Below are 18,404 nucleotides of genomic sequence, written 5' to 3' on the forward strand. Positions count from 1 at the left end.
AAAATAACGGATCCAATATGGCGATCGTATTTTTTGAATTTATCGAATTCGTTTGAAACTAGTCGTTACGCTTGAAATCGCTCGTAAAAAAACAAAAAAAATAAGAATTTTTTTAAAAATACATGATAAATAAATGAATACCCAAGTTGAGTCTTTCTTTTTTTATAAAAGCAGAGATTTTCCAAAATAAAGACATGATTTCTGAACACTCCCTATTCTTAGAATGTAATTTGCACAAAGCATATCGTCTTTTGTTTTGATATTTTACATTAATCAACTTTTCTATAATAAAATCGTCTTATTATCGTATATTCGTCTTATTAAAATTTTGGACACTCCTACATTTATAATATTCATTGGATTTAAGGTATTTGTCGCGCGACTGGTCACTGTCAAAAGTTTGTATCCGTTGACTGTACTTATAAAACGATTATGAATGCGAGTTTCCGAAAAACTTTTGCGGACGTACAGTTTGACATACAGATGTTCTCAATGTATATTCATAACCTCTCGCATGAAAAACGATCGTGGCAACGTCGCAAGTTTGGCGTATGGCCGTCTTTAAAATTTCGCGCCAAAAGTAGCAGACAAGCTGTAGTATTTAACAAGCGCTATTACTACGTTTACGAATTCACCTGTCATTTACAGTAATTGTTAAAATAATTTTTCAAGTTTGACGTTAAATATCTTTTAAACAAGACAGTGAAAAATTTTCATTTTTTTTATAAAAGTTCATTTTGGTTCAATAAATGAAACTTTAGTTTTTCTAAAAAATCTGACGATTAGTATAAGTGCAAAAATTAAAAATCTGTGGTTTTCATATGGTTTTCCTATACCTTACATGTTAAAAATCGAAACTTTGATTTCATTTTTTGAGACTTACAGACGGTCAATTTTATTTTAATAGGCCTTATTTTGTAGATAAATATCCAAAGAATAATTATGTGAAATTTAAAAAAAATCTGACGAAAACGAATTTACGCGACAAATACCTTAATTTACTCAAAATGATTCGAGGAACAATAGGTATTAATCCGACTTCTAAGTGTTTACCTTTCGTTTATTTATTACGCGTGTTAGTTACAGTAACGAGTTTCAAGCTAATCCGAGAAATTAAAAAATATATGTTCGCCATATTGAATCCGCTATTTTGAATTTTTAAAAGTGAACTTCAGATTCGTTATCAGCGACCCTGAAAACCCCCGAGTAACAAGTTTTAAGCGAATCCGATGAATTCAAAAAAATACGTCAGCCATTTTGGATCCGCCATTTTGAATTTTGAAAATCTGACTTTAGATTCGTCATCAGCGACCCTGAAAACCCCCGAGTAACAAGTTTCAAGCGAATCCGATGAATTCAAAAAAATACGTCCGCCATTTTGGATCCGCCATTTTGAATTTTGAAAATCTGACTTCAGATTCGTCATCAGCGACCCCTAAAACTTAAGTGTACTGAATCTCACAAATTTTGGTTGCCAAAAAATTTCTTAACATTTTGGACCCACTTTATAGATTTTTCTCTTCACAGCGAAGGGGTTAATGACTGTGTTGGAAAATTTTACAAAGAAATATAAAACAAACGCAATATACTTTTTAGAAAATTAATAATTGATCAACATTTATCTTAGAGTGAAATTTAAAAATATTCTTTCAGTAAATATTTTTTAATTATATTTAAGTTAACAATTTTTTGAATATTATTTTTTAACTTTATATAAAATTAACATTTTCTCAACCCTTTTCTTTATGTAATTAACATTTTTAACATTCATAATCGATTTTTTCAAAGTTATTGTAAATATTGACTCCTTAGAGAGAAACTAATTTCGAAGACACGCAATAATAAAAAAAAATAGTAACTTTATATAGAAAAAAGGGGTCTGCAGGCAAGAATAGAAGAGGGAGGGGGGGGGGGTAAAAGATTAAAAATTATACTTTTCACATCAGGGTAAAGTTTGCTTTAAGAAAGTTTGTCGAAGCCGGTAGGCATTAAATATAAACGTGTATAGATATAGTTGTGCAAAATAAATCCGCCTTTGCGGCGCGAGTCAAGTTGAATGTTGTAAAAGAGGGCAGGCTATACGCCGCGCGAACGGGGAAAGAGAGAGAGATGACCTTCTTTAATCTGGGTTAGTGGCCCATCCTTTTTAAAGCGGTGTGTGAACTCACAATCGACATACAGTGGAAAAGACACCCCGCGCGCCCCTCTACAGGGGTGGAAACGAAGCTTTGATGATACATAATATAAGTTGAAATAAAAAAAAACAGTTTTATATCTATATGTATATATAAAACACCTAGACGAAATTACAACCTGTCTTCTTCACTATTCCCCTTTTACCCTCACTTGCCCCAATCAACCTTTTCCCACTCTACTTGAATTTCAAACAATAGAAATGCTATTGTCAACAAATTTTTTTTTGAAGGTTAGGTATTCACTGCATATTTATTTTTCTTTCTTTTTTTTTGTTTCGTGATTATAATTTTCAAAATTTTGTTCTTTGTAAAGATAGAAGGGAAATGAACAGCAAGAAATAGAAAATTATAAACGTAGTCTTCTTGATTGGTTTTATCTTAAGGTTCGAATTTGATTGGTCGTTTTTTAAGGTTAGGTATTCATGCCAAATTTATTTTCTTTAATTTTTTTGTATCGAGCTTCAAACTATCGAAATTTCTTCCTTCATAAAAAAGTAAATAGAACAGCAAGAAATAGAAAATTATAAACGTAGTTTTCTAGATTAACTCTTTCTTAATTTCCGAATTTGACTGGTCGTTTTTTTAATGTTAGATATTTACTCTTTTCTTTCGAATTCCGAATTGACAAATATCGAAATTTTTGTCTTTCCAAGATGGGACAGAAAGAGAGAAGGAAAATGAACAGCAAGCAATAGAAGATTATAAACGTAGTTTTCTAGATTATTTTTTTCCACCGTAAGGTTCGAATTTTATTGGTCGTTTTTTAAGGTTAGGAATACACTCCAAATATATTTTACTTTTATTCAAGTTTTGAATTGATTAATATCAAAATTATTGCCTTTAGGCATTTACTCCATATTTATTTTCCTTTCTTTCTTTTTTATTTTGAGTTTATAACTTTCAACATTTTTCCCTTTCAAAGAAAGAAGGAATTGAACAGCAAGAAATAAAAGATTATAAACACGTTGTTTTCTAGATTAGATTTACCTTAAGGTTTAAATTTGACTGGTCGTTTTTTAGAAGCTCAGGTATTCACTCCCAATGTTTCTTCCTTTCTTGTTTCGAATTTACGAATATGGCAATTTTTCGTTTCCCAATAAGGGATTAGAAACAAGGAAGGCTCAAAATTTCTGAAGTGTGGCATTAATTTTTCTATGGAGAGAATTTTATATGTCATATAAATAATTTTAAAATTATTTTCGTATTAAAACAAATTCCCAAAATTGATTTGCAAAATTTCAATTTTTTTTAGGAGTTATTATTTAAACAATTTTTAAGCATCAAATTATTAAAAATAATTTTTCTATCAATCTATCTGATAGATTTTGAAAAAATTTGATATTAGTAATACAAAAAACTCATGGTTTCGAACAAAACATATTCGTTAGATTGTGTTCATAATCTGTTTAATATACCAACAATTATTATGATCAAATAGAAATTAAATAAACTTCTCCGCCTAATTTGACTGGTCGCTTTTTAAGGTTAGGTATTCACGCCAAATTTATTTTCCTTCCTTTCGCGTTCCGAATTGACAAATATCGACATTTTTGTCGTTCCAAGAAGGAACAGAAAGAGAAGGAAATTGAACAGCAAAAAATAGAAGATTATAAACGTAGTTTTCTAGATCAGTTCTACCTTAAGCTTAAGGTAAAATTAAAATTTAAACCTAGGTTTGAATTTTATTGTTCTTCTTTTTAAAGGTTAGGTATTCACACTAACTATATTTTCCATTAATTCTTCTTTCGAATTGATGAATATAAAAATGTTTCCCTTTATAAGAATGAAGGGAATAGAACAGCAAGAAATAGAAAATTATAAACGTAGTTTTGTACATTGGATGAATTCCACGCCATGTCATTGCAGATATTTTCATGACCCAATGAGATTCGCTTAATACTCTGTTTATGTACTGCTTAGATGATGATAAAAACCCTCCAAATTTTTTCTGAAAAAAAGAAAAAATGTCGTTAGTAATATTAAGAATAAATTATTTGCATTATTTTTGACAAATTTGAAAATGAAAAATTGCAATTATGAAAATATGGGGTCTTAAAATTTTTTATTTTTATAACCGTCACAAGTTTTTGAGAAAATTAATTAAGTTTAAAGTGTGACGCATTGTAAAATCTTGTTCGTTGTAAGAAACAATTTTCATTTTGCTTATTGTGATTGTCATTTGTTTTTAACATTTTCTAAAAAGAAGTACAAAGTTCATTAAATTTTGTTAGACTTCATAATTTTTATTGCAAACTTATAGCTGTCCTACAATGATATTTACAGGTCATATCAAAATTTCTTGTTTCGAATTTATGAATATCGAATTTTTTCCCTTTCCGAGAAGCGAATAGCAGAGACAAGGAAATAGAACAGCAAGAAATAGAAGATTATAAACGTACTTTTCTATATTAATTCTACTCAAAGGTTTGAATTTGATTGTTTGTTTTTTTAAGGTTAGGTATTTATTTCATATTTATTTCCCTTTCTTTCTTGTTTCGAATATGTGAATATCGAAATTTTTCACTCTCAAAGAAAGGAGGAAATAGAACAGCAAAAAATAAAAAATTATAATTGTAGTCTTCTAGATTAATTCTACTTCAAAGTTCGAATTTGACTGGTCATTTTTTTAAGGTTAGGTATTCACTTATTTATTTACTTTCCTTGTTTAGAATTTATGAATATCGAAGTTTTTCCCTTTCCAAGAAGAGAATTGAAAAGAAGAGAAAATTGAACAGCAAGAAATAGAACATTATAAACATATTTTTCTAGATTAATTCTACCTTAAGGTTCGAATTAATTTGTCGTTTTTTAAAGTTGGGTATCCACTCGATATTTATTTTCATTTCCTTCTTGTTTGTTTCGAGTTGCTAATTATGGAGATTTTTTCCTTCCCTCGAAAGAATGGAATAGGAGAATAAAAAAAATAAAACCAAGAAATACAATTCTACCTTAAGTTTCGAATTTTATTGGAGGTTTTTTAAGGTTATGTATTAACTCTATGTATATTTTTTTTATTTCGTTTTTTTTCGAGTTTCAATCTATCAAATTGTTTCCCTTCATAAGAAAGAGGGAAATAGAACAGCAAGAAATAGAAGATTATAAACGTAGCTTTCTAGATTAACTCTATCTTGATTTTCGAATTTGACTTTGTGTTTTTTTTGTTGGATATTCAATCTTTTCTTTCTTGTTTCGAATTGATGATATTTATCTCTTTCCAAAAAGGAAATTGAACAGCAGAAAATAGAAGATTATAAACGTTCTTTTCTAAATTAATTCTACCTTAAGTTTCGAATTTTATTGGTCGTTTTTTTAAGGATAGGTATTTACTACAAATGTTCCCTTCTGTCTCTTTTGTTTCGAGTTCCAACTTATCGAAACTGTTTCCTTTTCCAAAAAAAAGGGAACAAAGTAGAAAAATAAATAGAACAGCAAGAAATAGCAGATTATAAACACAGGTTTCTAGATTAATTCCATCTTAAGGTTAGAATTTGATTGGTCGTTGTTTGTTATTTTTTCCTTCAATCCAATTTGCCATGAACTAACAAGAATCTCACTTTAGAAGTTATCTGTCTCAATAAAAGAAAAAAGTGGGAGTAAGTTGGGAAAAGGTAGTAACCAATTTCTTTTCAACTTGAACGAAACGAGTTTCTTTTTCTGTCTGTCTCTCTTTCTCTCTCTTTTTCTCTAGATACTAAAAGTTACTTTGGACAATCGTTTTTCTTTAAAAGTATTTTTTATATAATTAGTGGGGGGGGGGGGTATTTTTGGTATAATAAAAATAATGTTTGGGGGTAGAGAAATAGAGGGGGGGGGGTATTTATTACTTTTTGAGGTTATGATCTTTGGTTTATAACTGGCAAAAGGGAAAGTAATAGATAGGTACGCCTTCGGTGCTACAACATGCGCGAAATGTAGTCGCTGTATCGATTGCTTTACCACCTGCAACCTGGTTTTGAACTACTTGCGCGCGACAATAGCACACTGACTATGAGGCTTATTCTTTCCAATTTACGAGTTACATGAGCAGCTAAATTGATACTTTGACCCTATCCCAAGAAATTTTTATCGTTTGCAGAAGAAAAATTGCTACTGATTCTAGAAACAAAAAATATTTTCTAATAAAAATATTTCTTTCTTTAATATTTATCAACATTGTATTTTAAAAAAATTTACTTACGATTTAAAAAAAGGCAGGGAAAAGTTATTTTAGTTTTTGATAAATTTTTTTTTTGCAAATTGACCTAATTTAAATTTCCCGCGCCCTGTTGCTTAAAATTTTAACTACAATGGTATTTACCTAAAGGGCAAAGCTATCAGCTGATCATTGTCTGTGTAATGTTTCGTGACCCAAAAATAGTTGGACAAAAAGAGATAACAGATCGGTGAGAGGGAAATTTCTGTTGATCTGTTTTTGAATAATTTATTTACCACAGGGAAATATTTTCCTAAGGTAAATTTATTTACGAGGAAAAATTTTTTTTTCAAATTAAGTGTTTCATTTGTGAATTATTTATTAACTATCACAATAATGGAGAAATACTTTTTTTTGTCGACTAATATATTCAAATTTATGTTAATAATAAATTATTCTTTGGAATTCAGATTAATTATATAAATGGAAAGTTTTTTCCTCTGGTTTTTCAATGAAAAAGTTTGTGAAAATTTCAAATTCTTTTTTAAATATTTTCAATTTTCGAATTCTATTTAAAATTTTGCGAAATGGATTGAAACACTTTAGAAAAATTTCTGTATTAGTATTTTCAAGGAATATTTATGTCCTGTCATATTTTAGAGTTTATTCCAATGTCGAAATTGCGATATTTTCCCATCTACAACGTACAGTCTATGGCGTTTATTCATAGTTTATGATAGTTCCCACTCTAGGTCACTTTTAGTTTATGGCGTTTCCACTTTATTACATTTTACGCTCTACATTCTTTTTTCAATTCTATGTCCGGGAATTAAAGTCGCAATCAACTCTCATAATTGTGATCTGCAATTATTAAAACGATATTACAGTAAAAATTAAATTTACAGTTGATAATAAAATATAAATTGTAATTAAAACATGATTGTAATTGAATTACAATTAAAATTAAAACCTAAATAAAATTGAATTACAATTGAAATTAATACACAATTATAATTGAATTACAATTGCAATAAAATCACAATTATAATTAAATTACAAGTTGAAAATAAATATTATTAGTTGGTATCATGACAGTAATTATTTGAAAATTACAAGTGGAATTAAATCACGAGCAATTTGTAAATATTAAAATTGAAAAACGTTTTTATTAATGACTGTGTTGGAAAATATAAATAAAAAAGTCTACTTAATCTTCTAAGAGGAAGAAAAAGAGGGATTGGAATTAAATATGTATCAATTTTTAATCACTGCAAAACAAATTCAAAAAATTAATTAATTTAAAATTAATTTACCTATTTAAACATTATTTTCTATTTTATTCCTTTCGAAAGACAAATTTTTAATTTTTAATTGTTAATTATAAAAAATATTAATAAATAGGCATTTAAATCTTTTTAAAAAAATGCAAAGGGATTAAATAAAGTAGAAATTTTTTCTAATAATGACCGTATTGTAAAACACTGTAAATAATTTTATATTTACGACACTTTTCAAGAGGATTGAAGTAAAAAGTAAATCTACATTTAATCACTGTTAATAAACATTAAAAGTAAATTATTAACTATTTTCTAAAAGAAAACAAGATATAAAATATTTTTAATGTTAAAAGAATATTGCAAAGAATTTATTTCCTTTTTATTTACAACTCATAATTTTCATAATTTTATTATTTCCCTATACTTTAAAAGAGAAAAATAAAGAAGAATTAAAAAATAAAAATGTTTTTAATGACTGTTGGAAAATATAAATAATTTGACATTATTATACTTATTATATTGCAGTATATTATATTATATTTGTATTATATTATATTCGTATTATAAAATACAAATTATAATTGAATTAAATTTAAAAAAAGATTGTTAAATAAAAATTAAATTAAAACGTTATCAAAAAATTTGTTACGTAGCAAGAATTGAAAACAAAATTTCAAGAAAAATTTAGTTCTACTAAAAATGAAATTTAATTTTTCATAGATAAAGAAAATGCGACCTAGAAACGATGTAAGAGAGAAATATTTCAGTTACAAACTTCCATCAAAAGGAATCGTTAATTTCGGTTGCATAAAAAATTTACCTGGGGAATTGTAGATACTTTATTTTGAAAATTTTTTCCTATAAATTCAAAATTACTTTTTTATTAAAACGAGTTTTCAAGTTTTGATTAAGTTTTTAACACTGAATATTAAAATTATGTAATAATAATAATAGTAATAATAATATAAAAATATAAATATATATTATCATATATAATTATAATATATTATAATATAATATATGTAATATATTTCAATTTATTTTAAAAAATTCTTTAAATTTTTTAAAATTATTTTAAAACTTAAATTAATTAAAATTTTTGTAATTGTAGTGATTAATTTATAAATGTTTTGTATATTTCCTAGTGACGATTTTTTCGTGAGATAATATTGCCAATGAATAAATTTGATGACTTTAATTTAATACCTATAGTTTCGATATGAAATTAACAACTTTTCATATTGATTGGATAATTTAATAATTAATGTCATTAAAAGTGCAAAATGTCACAGACAATATTTATAATTTTATTAAATTGAAAGAGGCCATAGATTAAAGAATATTGTAGAGAGAGCAAGACCAAGTGAAAAAGAGTCAAAAACTAGGTTATGATTCGATTTTGTTCTATTATTATTATTATTATTGCTAATATTAATAAAAAAGTAAAGTTATAAAAAAATTAATTTGCTGTAAATTATTAAAGTTTAATCACTTTATTAATTGATTAATTTTGTAGGGGCCTTTAGATTACGTCAAAATCTATATCAAATTCTTTAAAATTTAAAAAAAAATTGTTCAACTAGTTTTTTTAATACATTGAATAAATATAAATTTTTTACTGTTAATATAATGGACAGTGGGTTATGAAGTCAAAAAAATTCCTAAAAGGTCAATTATATATTGTACCGAACTAAAAAAATTTATTATCTATCTATTTGAAATTTGAGTGACGTTTTCTTTTCTTTTCTCAGATTTTCTTGGGATTTTTTTTTTTTTTTTGTAAAAATGCTGACATGCTATAAATAAAATTCGATATTCCTTAGGAAAGGGGGAGATTTAGAGAGGGATATGTTTATTTAACGTAATTTTGGGGTTCCTTTTACTTTTCACATGACCACAATATGCTATTGATCTCGAGAGTAAATGTGTCCTTGAATCATGACACGATTTAGATGACAAAACAGATAAATATTAATGTTAAAAAATTAATTTTTTTCTCAAAAAAGTAAAAATTCTTTTATTTTCTAAATAAAAAGGAAAAAAAGGTTTCTAATTTCTAAAGAAAAGTTTTTTTTTATTTACTATTTGGAGAAAACAAGGATAACTAGTTTATTAATGACTGTGTTGGAAAATTTTACATAATGTGGATAATCACAAAATATTTTTTGAAGTGTTTCATTTATTTTTATTCATTAAGAAAAATTTATTTTATTATTCAATTGAATTCATTTATTTACTTAATTAAATTTATTTATTTACATAAATAAATTTATTATTTTTATTTATTCAAAATAGGCGAAAAGTTTTCTTTAATGACTTTAAAAATTTCTCAAATAAAATATGACGAACTTTTTATTTTAAATATCTATTTATTTTACTATTTTACTTCATCATTTTTTGAGTACGAAAGAAAAAACTGTCTTTTACGTTATTAATTTTTAAAATATCATTCTCATAAAGATTTCTCGTTTATAAAATTTCTGTTCAGGAAAAATACTTTATTAAAAAATTTGTCGACTGAAAATATTTTAATCTAAAACTTTGTTTTTCGTTTAAAGTGTTTACTTAACTATTAAATATTGAATTCGAGAGAAAAGGCGAGAATCAAAATAAAATTATATAGACTTTGTACTTTTTAATGTTCAACAACTTTTCAGACGTCTTTTATTGATTATTATTAAACAAGTCCTTTTACATTTTTTTTGTCTTTTTACACTTCACTTACTTTTATATAAACTTAGAAATACTTGAATGCTATTTTCTTTATACTAGAAGTGCACAAATTGAATTTTAACATTATGAAGAAAAAAAAAATTAAAGTTTAGCTACACATTTTTTTTATGTCAAGATTTACTTCCTCGTTCTTTCTCTTTTATTTTATAAATTTTTCTCCCCTTTTGTTATAAGCATCGAAGATAAGAATCAAATTATTGAAATTCTGCTACCAAAAAAGAAAAAAATCGAGATATTCTTTTTTCCCTCCCTTGGAAATGAAGAACAAAAATCGATAGATTTTCAATATATTTATGTCACTTATTTTTGCTGTGTTAATGTTTAAATAATTTATTATAATTGTCTTACTAAAACAGTAAAAAAAAATTTCTCTCTTAGAGTAAATGTGCATTTCCTCAATTACCATCAATTTTGAAATAAATTCTTTTTTCCCCTTTTCTTTCTTGTTTGAATTGATAAAAATTTTGACGTCACGATGACATGTTGGTATTGATTATTAATTAACTATTTGTTTCTTGCTTAAAAAATTCTCTATTTTTGTCATAATAATTATAGTGATGAAAGGGTCGTTTTTATTCAGCTTTCTTTCGATTTATAAATATAAAGTAATTTTCTTTTCAGTAAAATAAAAAGTCTATAACTGTCATATTTATTTTTAAATAATTTTTTACGATTTTTAGTCAATTAATTAATACTAATAATTAATTAAATTAATTAATGTTAATAAATATTTTTAATAAAAATTGTCCAATCTTCAGGTTAAAAATTTTATATTTTAATAGAAAGTTCAATTAACAAATTTTTTATAATTAAAACTACTACTAATACTAGTACTACTTTAAGGAAAAATAAAAAAATGTTTTTTTGAAAAAATTTTTAAAGTACTTTTTTTATGTATTTTTTATTAAAAAACATTTTTTTTCAGAAGTCTAAAACTTTTGGGGTATTTTTGTATACACTTGAAGTATTTGTAAAAAAAATTTCGACGAAAAATATTAAAATATAAACAAGTTAGAATTAATTGAATGAACAGCAAGAAATAAAAGATTATAAACGTAGTTTTCTAGTATAATTCTGTCTCCAAGGAGAGAAGGGAATTGAACAGCAAGAAATAGAAGATTATAACCATAGTTTTCTAGATTAATTCTACCTTAAGGTTCGAATTTTATAATTTTAAAATTATAAACGTAGTTTTCTAGTTCTGTCTCCAAGGAGAGAAGGGAATTGAACAGCAAGAAATAAAAAATTATAACCATAGTTTTCTAGATTAATTCTACCTTAAGGTTCGAATTTTATTGGTCGTTTTTGAAGTAAAAAAATATGAGAAAATTTTTTTTACTGGTTAAATTAGAATAATAGTTGCAGTACTGATAGTTTAATTACTTTATTTGTTTTGAAAAGTATTTTAAAGTGAAAAAAAATATTTTACCCTCGAAAAAATATGGAATTTTATGAAAATGTTTTTGGAGAGAAAAATTTTCATCATCTTCTAAAGCAGTGGCTTTAAAAGTTTGAACACAATAATGTAATATCAATAAAATTGAATATCTAACTCTCTCTCTCTCTTTCTTTTTCTCTTTCACCAAAGTTTGATGTTTCACCTCATTTAATATTCTGTCGTCGGGAAAAATTTTTCGAGAAAAGCAAAAGCGCCATTCAAGAAAACTAACAGAAAATACGATTGAATTGTGATTTATTTTCGTGGGAGTGAAAGATGAAAAAAAATGGAAAGGCGAATGATAATAGATATTATCGCTTAATCTTAACGTTGAAAAGAAGGGAAATATTTGTTATGTGGTTTAGATTCTTTTTCTTTTGACAGAGTTGTTGATTTTTTTTTCTTGCTCATTTTTTTGTGTTAGAAAGAAATAATTTTTTTTGGGTAGTAAAAATTTTTTTGTTTTTCTATTTTTGGGTAGAAAAAGGAATATTGACGATTTCAAGGTCTCTCTATATTTTGTATAAAAATTTCCCCAACTTTTCATTGTCAAGATTTCTGACGACGGCACTTGTGTCCTCCCCTCAATGTAATCGATGTCAGTTTTCTCCCCTCTCTTCTAATTCCACGTCCCCTCATCATTCTTTTACTCTTGAGAAAGTCAAGTGAGTGAGAGGATATACAAAGTCATAGTACAAGTATTCGGTAAATAAAATATACTTTGGAATTATTGGGATGTAGGTATTTGTTGATTAATCTAATTTGTTTATTTTATCGACTTGTGATTTTCAAATTGTATTTTCCGCTGTGACGGTCCTTGGATATGGTAACAATTGCATAAATGTTTTCGATAATTTTAAAAAAGGTTTGGTAATGTTTTCTTGACTGAGAATGTTGTATAGGTGATGACATAGCATCAGAGGCTTAAAAGATAATTTTTGTGAAAATGGGTAATGAAGGTTCATCCTGGCTAATTCGGAAGTGTCTTAGGAGCATCAGTACTTCCGGGGATGGAGCAGGAGAATTAGGAAGGATTTAGGAGGATGTGTAACTAGAAATGTTTTAGGTGAACCATCAGGAGATGTAGGGGTCAGATAACTGGAGACGTCTTGGGAGCATTAGTAATTCAGGAGATGAAGAAGGAGAATTAGAAGAGAGAGAAGTTGAAAAGATAAGTGTAAGTGTATTAACTACGACAGTAATTAAAAAGGTTTAATGGGAGACCCTGGAATGAAGGGATCACTACTTGGAACTACTACTTAGACTCCTTAGAAAAGGAGACCTTATTAGAACTGGAGGTTCTTCAGACATGAACAAATTTAGCAAGTAGGTGACGGAGGTTTTTGAAAGAAACCATCTGTAGACGACCACAACCAGGAATCATTAGACCCTATTAGAATTGGAGGTTCTTCAGACATTAACAATGGATAAACAATCTGGGTAAACATCCAGAAGGTATCGAAGGTTTTTGGAAAATCCCGTCAATTGACGACCACTACCAGGAATTATTAGACTACATTATATTTGCAGGTTCTTCAGATATGGACAAGTTTAGTAAGAAGGTAACGAAGGTTTTTGGAAAAACCCGTCAATAGACGACCACTACCAGGAATCATAAGACTCTATTAGAATTAGAGGTTCTTCAAACATTAAAAACTTTAACCAACAGGTAAAGATGGTTTTTGGAAAAACCGTCAATAGACGACCACTACCAGGAATCATTAGACCCCATTAGGTTCTTCAGACATTAAAAAGTTTAACCAAAAGTTAAAGAAGGTTTTTGGAAAAATCCGTCAATAGACGACCAGTACCAGGAATCATTAGACCCTATTAGATTTGCAGGTTCTTTAGACATGAACAAGTTTAGCAAAAAGGTAACGAAGGTTTTTGGAAAAACCCATCAATGGATGTTCACAACCTTATTAGAATTAGAGGTTCTGCAGAAAAAAACTAGTTTATCAAAAAGATGACTAAGGTTATTAAAAAAACCTTGTCAATGGATGCCCACTACTAAGAATCATGATAATTCTTGCTAGACCTTGTCGTGATGGAGACATTAATAAACATTTAAACAGCAAGAATAAATGGATTCTATAAATTCAGAGAAAGGGAGAGCAACCTACTTAGTTATCAAAAATATTTTTACTGCTAAAGTTACCAAGATGGTAGGAAGCAAGGGTAAAATGTGGAATTAAGGATCACACTTGGCAAATGGATGGCATTTGAAATCCGCGACTTGGATCGCCTTACCTATGCAGAAGAGGTTCAGCAAGTTTTTTCAAATGGATGACATTTAAAATCCGCGACTTGGATCTTTTTACCCAGGTTGAAGAGGTAAGTCAGGAAGCATTACAACTATAGTCCTAAGACCCAAACACCAGATATGAAGCCCGCAGTTGTAATCACCGACCAAGAAGAAGCTGAAAGTCTGGAGTAATTCGAAAGGACCCCCAAAATTTTAGGAGTATTTTCTGGAGTAAAGTTTACATTTACATTAGCCGTCAGATCGTTGGTAGTCAGTTAAGGATCCTTGTTTGACACTTAGGGATCTCATGCAGTCTATAGTTGTCTTTGGCAGTAGTAGTAGTTCTAACGGTACTGAATAGTTATTATCGTATCAAGGGCGCAAAATAGGTGATTGCGGCGATGGCGAGATGAAGGGACCGAGGGGACATTTTCGCGCCCGAGGCGAAGCCGAGGGTGCGAAAGTGTTCCCGAGGTCCCGAAATCTCGCCAAAGTCGTAATCACCTTTGCGCCCATGTTGCGAACATAATTTTTTGTCCTAACTGCATGAAAAGTATGGCATCGAGGGCACGAACGAAGCGGGCGTAAAAGAACTTTTGCGCCCGCTTCCCCGGCCCCGGGCGAGAATCAGTTACTTTGCACCCACTTTAAGTGCCCGAAATGACATACTTTTCGTGCAGGTAGGACAAAAACGATATTAAATCACCAAAGAGTCACCGAAACAAGCAACCTTTGGTAACTTCACTACTTTACCCAATTCCTTCTACGGAGGAAGGCCAAACACCTTAGTTATAATTATAACCACGTTCCTACAAGTTCAGAGAAGTTGATCATAAGTTCGCAAACTGTAAGAGAAACCCAATTTCCTTCTTTTGAAACCAGCACTCGGATAGTGTTTCCTAAAGTTCATAAATAGGAACTCTTCTAAAAAGCGTAACCTAAAAATTGGCACTATATTCGAAAATCAAAAGTCTGAGAGTCTAATTGTAAAAACCTGGTAAGCCACCCAACGGTGGCTACCCCAGCTAAAATTTAGTCCACAATAGACTTTAAGTTTAGGTTCCCACATTACTGACGCGATAGAATCTACTTTTGTCAAAGCTTCAGTAATCCGTTGACGTAACCTGAAAATCTTTACAGTGAACACGATAATTTAAAACAAGAATTCAACATTAAGAGGAAAACAACGTCAAATATAGCAACAAAAAAAAGTGGTGATTACTTTCCACTTTAAAAATCGAAATTCTTTTGAATTTAGACGGGAAAAAATTATTAGAAAAAGAAAACTAGTAAATACGAATTAAAAATTCTTTTCAAATTCTAAATTGCAAATTGCAAAAAGATTGCAAATTACAAAAAATGCAGATTAGGAAAATTTGCATAATCTGCAAATAAAAAGAAAAATTTCCTACAACTGTAAATGTGGAAAAAATGTTTCCCACTCGATTCTCGTTGCCAGTCGTAGTTTATTGATTGGAAAATACCGCGTGAAGTGAATGATGTCCTGGGTCGTATCGTTCTCATGTCCCAGTTGCATTAGACTTTCCGAGTTTGAATTGAAATCCATTAAATCTCTTAGGACATCTACTTTAAGGGGAAAGATTAATTTTTTTTTGGCTTCGAAGGGGTGACGCGTCAAAGACAAAAAAAAGGGAGAGACAGAGAGAGAGAGAGAGTGAAAATTTCAAGACCGTAAAAAGTTTTATTATTACTTTATTTTTTTTGTTATTACGAAAAATTGTTATTTGAAAAAAAAGTAAAAAGTTCCTTTCGCAAGGAAATTATTTACAATTGTATACAATGTTTCTTTTTTCCGATTAATATAAAAACTTTTATTTTCACCCCTATTTTGACATCATTAGTGTTGAGTGGATATATATGTTTGTGTATTATGAAGGAGTGTTAGGGACAAAAGTCATTCCATAATCCCTTAACTCTAAGAACTCCATTGAATATTGCATTCACAAGGGGCGTTGAAGAATGGTAAAGTTCTTCATTGTGAATGAAATTTAATTTGACAACGTTGTGTATATATTCGAGTTTGCATTTAAATTATAGTCGTTATTTTTGCTTTCAAAATTGTTATATAATTAAATTTTGAAATAAGGATGACAATTCTCTTTTGATTAATTGCTTGAATTTGAAGAATTTATTTGCAAATGGAATTCCAATAACATTTTGGTGAATTTTCGATTAAAACTATAAATAAAGTTATTGAATTTGGAACTCTAGTTAATAAGCAAAATTAAGAGGGAAATTCGATGGAATTTAATATCGGAAACTTTTTTTTTCCCATTTCAATCAGAAAATTATCTAAATTTTCATTGTCTTTCCGATCTTGATTAAAATTGAATCGGAATTTTCAATTTTCATCCAATTTTGATCGGAATTTTCAAATCATTACCAAATTTTAATCGGAATATTATCAGAACTTTCAATTGCCTTTCAATCTTGATGAAAATCGTATTGAAATTTTTAATTTGCTACCAATTTCAATCGGAATTGTATCGGAATTTTCAATTATTATTCGATTGTGATGAGAATGGTATCGGAATTTTCTATCCCTTTTCAGTTTTGATCGGAATATACAAAAATTTTCAATTTTTCTCCTTTTTTGATTGGAATCGTATCGGAATTCTCAATTATTATTCGATTTTGATCAGAATTACATCGGAATTTTTAATCCTTTTCCAATTTTGATCGGAATATGCAAAAATTTTTTATTCTTCTTTTTTAATCGGAATTGTATCGGAATTTTAATTTTAATTTTTCATTCCATATGAAAATCTATCGAAAGAAAAATCAATATCGGAATTTCAGAGAAATTTCTATTGTCATTTTCCCGGAAAGTCTTTTAAGTAGTTCATTAAATTTAAATTGTATTTCCATTTTTTTCCTTGAAGAGAGAAAGAGGAGAGAAAAAAGAAGTGAAAAAAAATTTGTTTCTTTTATGAGACAAATCCCATTTTCATTGTAACCATTGATTCATTGTGATAAATGATGTCAATAATATGATGGCTGAAGAGTTTTTCTTTTTTCTTTAATTGATAACACAACTGAGACGATATCCCTCTTATTACTACACAGAAAATTTATTTCTTCTGCAATGATTACTAAAGCTTTTAAAAATTACTTAGCGAGCAAATTTCATTTTTGAATATTGAAAAGATTAACTTTTTGAATCTAATAATTCACTTTCACATCTCATATCACCCCAAAAATTTCTTTATTTTCAAGAATTTAAAAAGATATTGAATCACAAAAATTCACACAAAGTAAATAATTTTGTTTATTTTAGTATGAGTTCACATGATCCCCGATTGTTTAAAACTCTGAATTCGAGACTCAGTACTAAACTGTTTAAAAGTTTGAGAAAATTCTCGCACTTCTTTAAATTCAATTCCTTAGAAATGCAAATTTATATAATTGAACCAAAAAAAGTTCATATTGTTCACGAATACCTTCGTTAAAATTCAATTACCTAGTAATTAATTCCCTGCTTCTGCTATCGTTTTTTTTTCTTTGCCCAGGAATTTTTCAAAATTAAGAGTCTTGTTATTCGTTTAGTGACTTTTACTTGAGCAAATGCGAGCAAATGTAATTGGCAACCCTTGAAAAATTGTGTTGGCTCGTTTAACACTTATAAGTGAAGTCACATATCTGCCCTGAGGGGGGTTTTTTTTCTCTCCCTTCGTCTTCTTTTTTTTACTCTGCCGCACCTACCCACTAAAGCCTCGTCACGTGTTTAAACACTTTGTTATCTCATTCAATGACGTCGCAGAAAAATACTCACATAAAATAATGAAATTCTTCTCTATATCAGTATATATATATATATATATATATATATATATATATATATATATATATATATAGTCTTTAGGGGTAATGGAAAAACAAATTATGAATTATTTCCAATATAAAAAAATTTACAACGAAAAAAATTATTTCTATTTTCTTTACAAAGAAAAATATTGAACTTTTTCTTATTGGTTTTTTTTTTCTTTTTGTGCTTGCAGATACAGACTGAAACGTGGAGCAGACTATGATAATTCGGATAACAAATTGATTACACCCGCCGCTTCATGTATACGTAAGTAGAAAATTAATTATTTTTATAATTTTTTATTTAGAATTAAAAAATAATTTTATTGAAAAAAGCAGAAAATCTCATCAGAACATTCTAGAATAGAAATCGGTTAGAACTTTCAGTTTGTAATCAACTTTTCTTTAGTCTGAAATGCTTCCATATTGTTTCATAAGTTTCTTCGAAATATTTTGAAACATTTTGAAAACAAGTTTTCAAGCAAAAGTTCATCAAACTTTTGGTTTAAGTTAAATCAGCTAGGCAACTTTTGCCAGTAAACGCATGAGAGAAAATTTA

The 18,404-nt window shown here is 28.1% G+C and overlaps 1 protein-coding gene across 17 annotated transcripts in view; it reads left to right on the forward strand.

Moving 5' to 3' along the window:
- LOC122504024 (sodium channel protein para) overlaps positions 1-18,404 on the forward strand; it is a 108,690-nt gene that overhangs the window by 12,821 nt on the left and 77,465 nt on the right. For all 17 annotated transcript variants that reach the window (XM_043614848.1, XM_043614847.1, XM_043614849.1 and 14 more), the window contains exon 2: positions 18,040-18,113. The gene's annotated coding sequence lies outside the window, so the exon portion shown is untranslated. The remainder of the gene's footprint in view (positions 1-18,039; positions 18,114-18,404) is intronic.

This window comes from Leptopilina heterotoma, unplaced genomic scaffold, assembly GCF_015476425.1.
Source record: "Leptopilina heterotoma isolate Lh14 unplaced genomic scaffold, ASM1547642v1 Lhet_275, whole genome shotgun sequence".
Taxonomy (NCBI): Eukaryota; Metazoa; Arthropoda; class Insecta; order Hymenoptera; family Figitidae; genus Leptopilina; species Leptopilina heterotoma.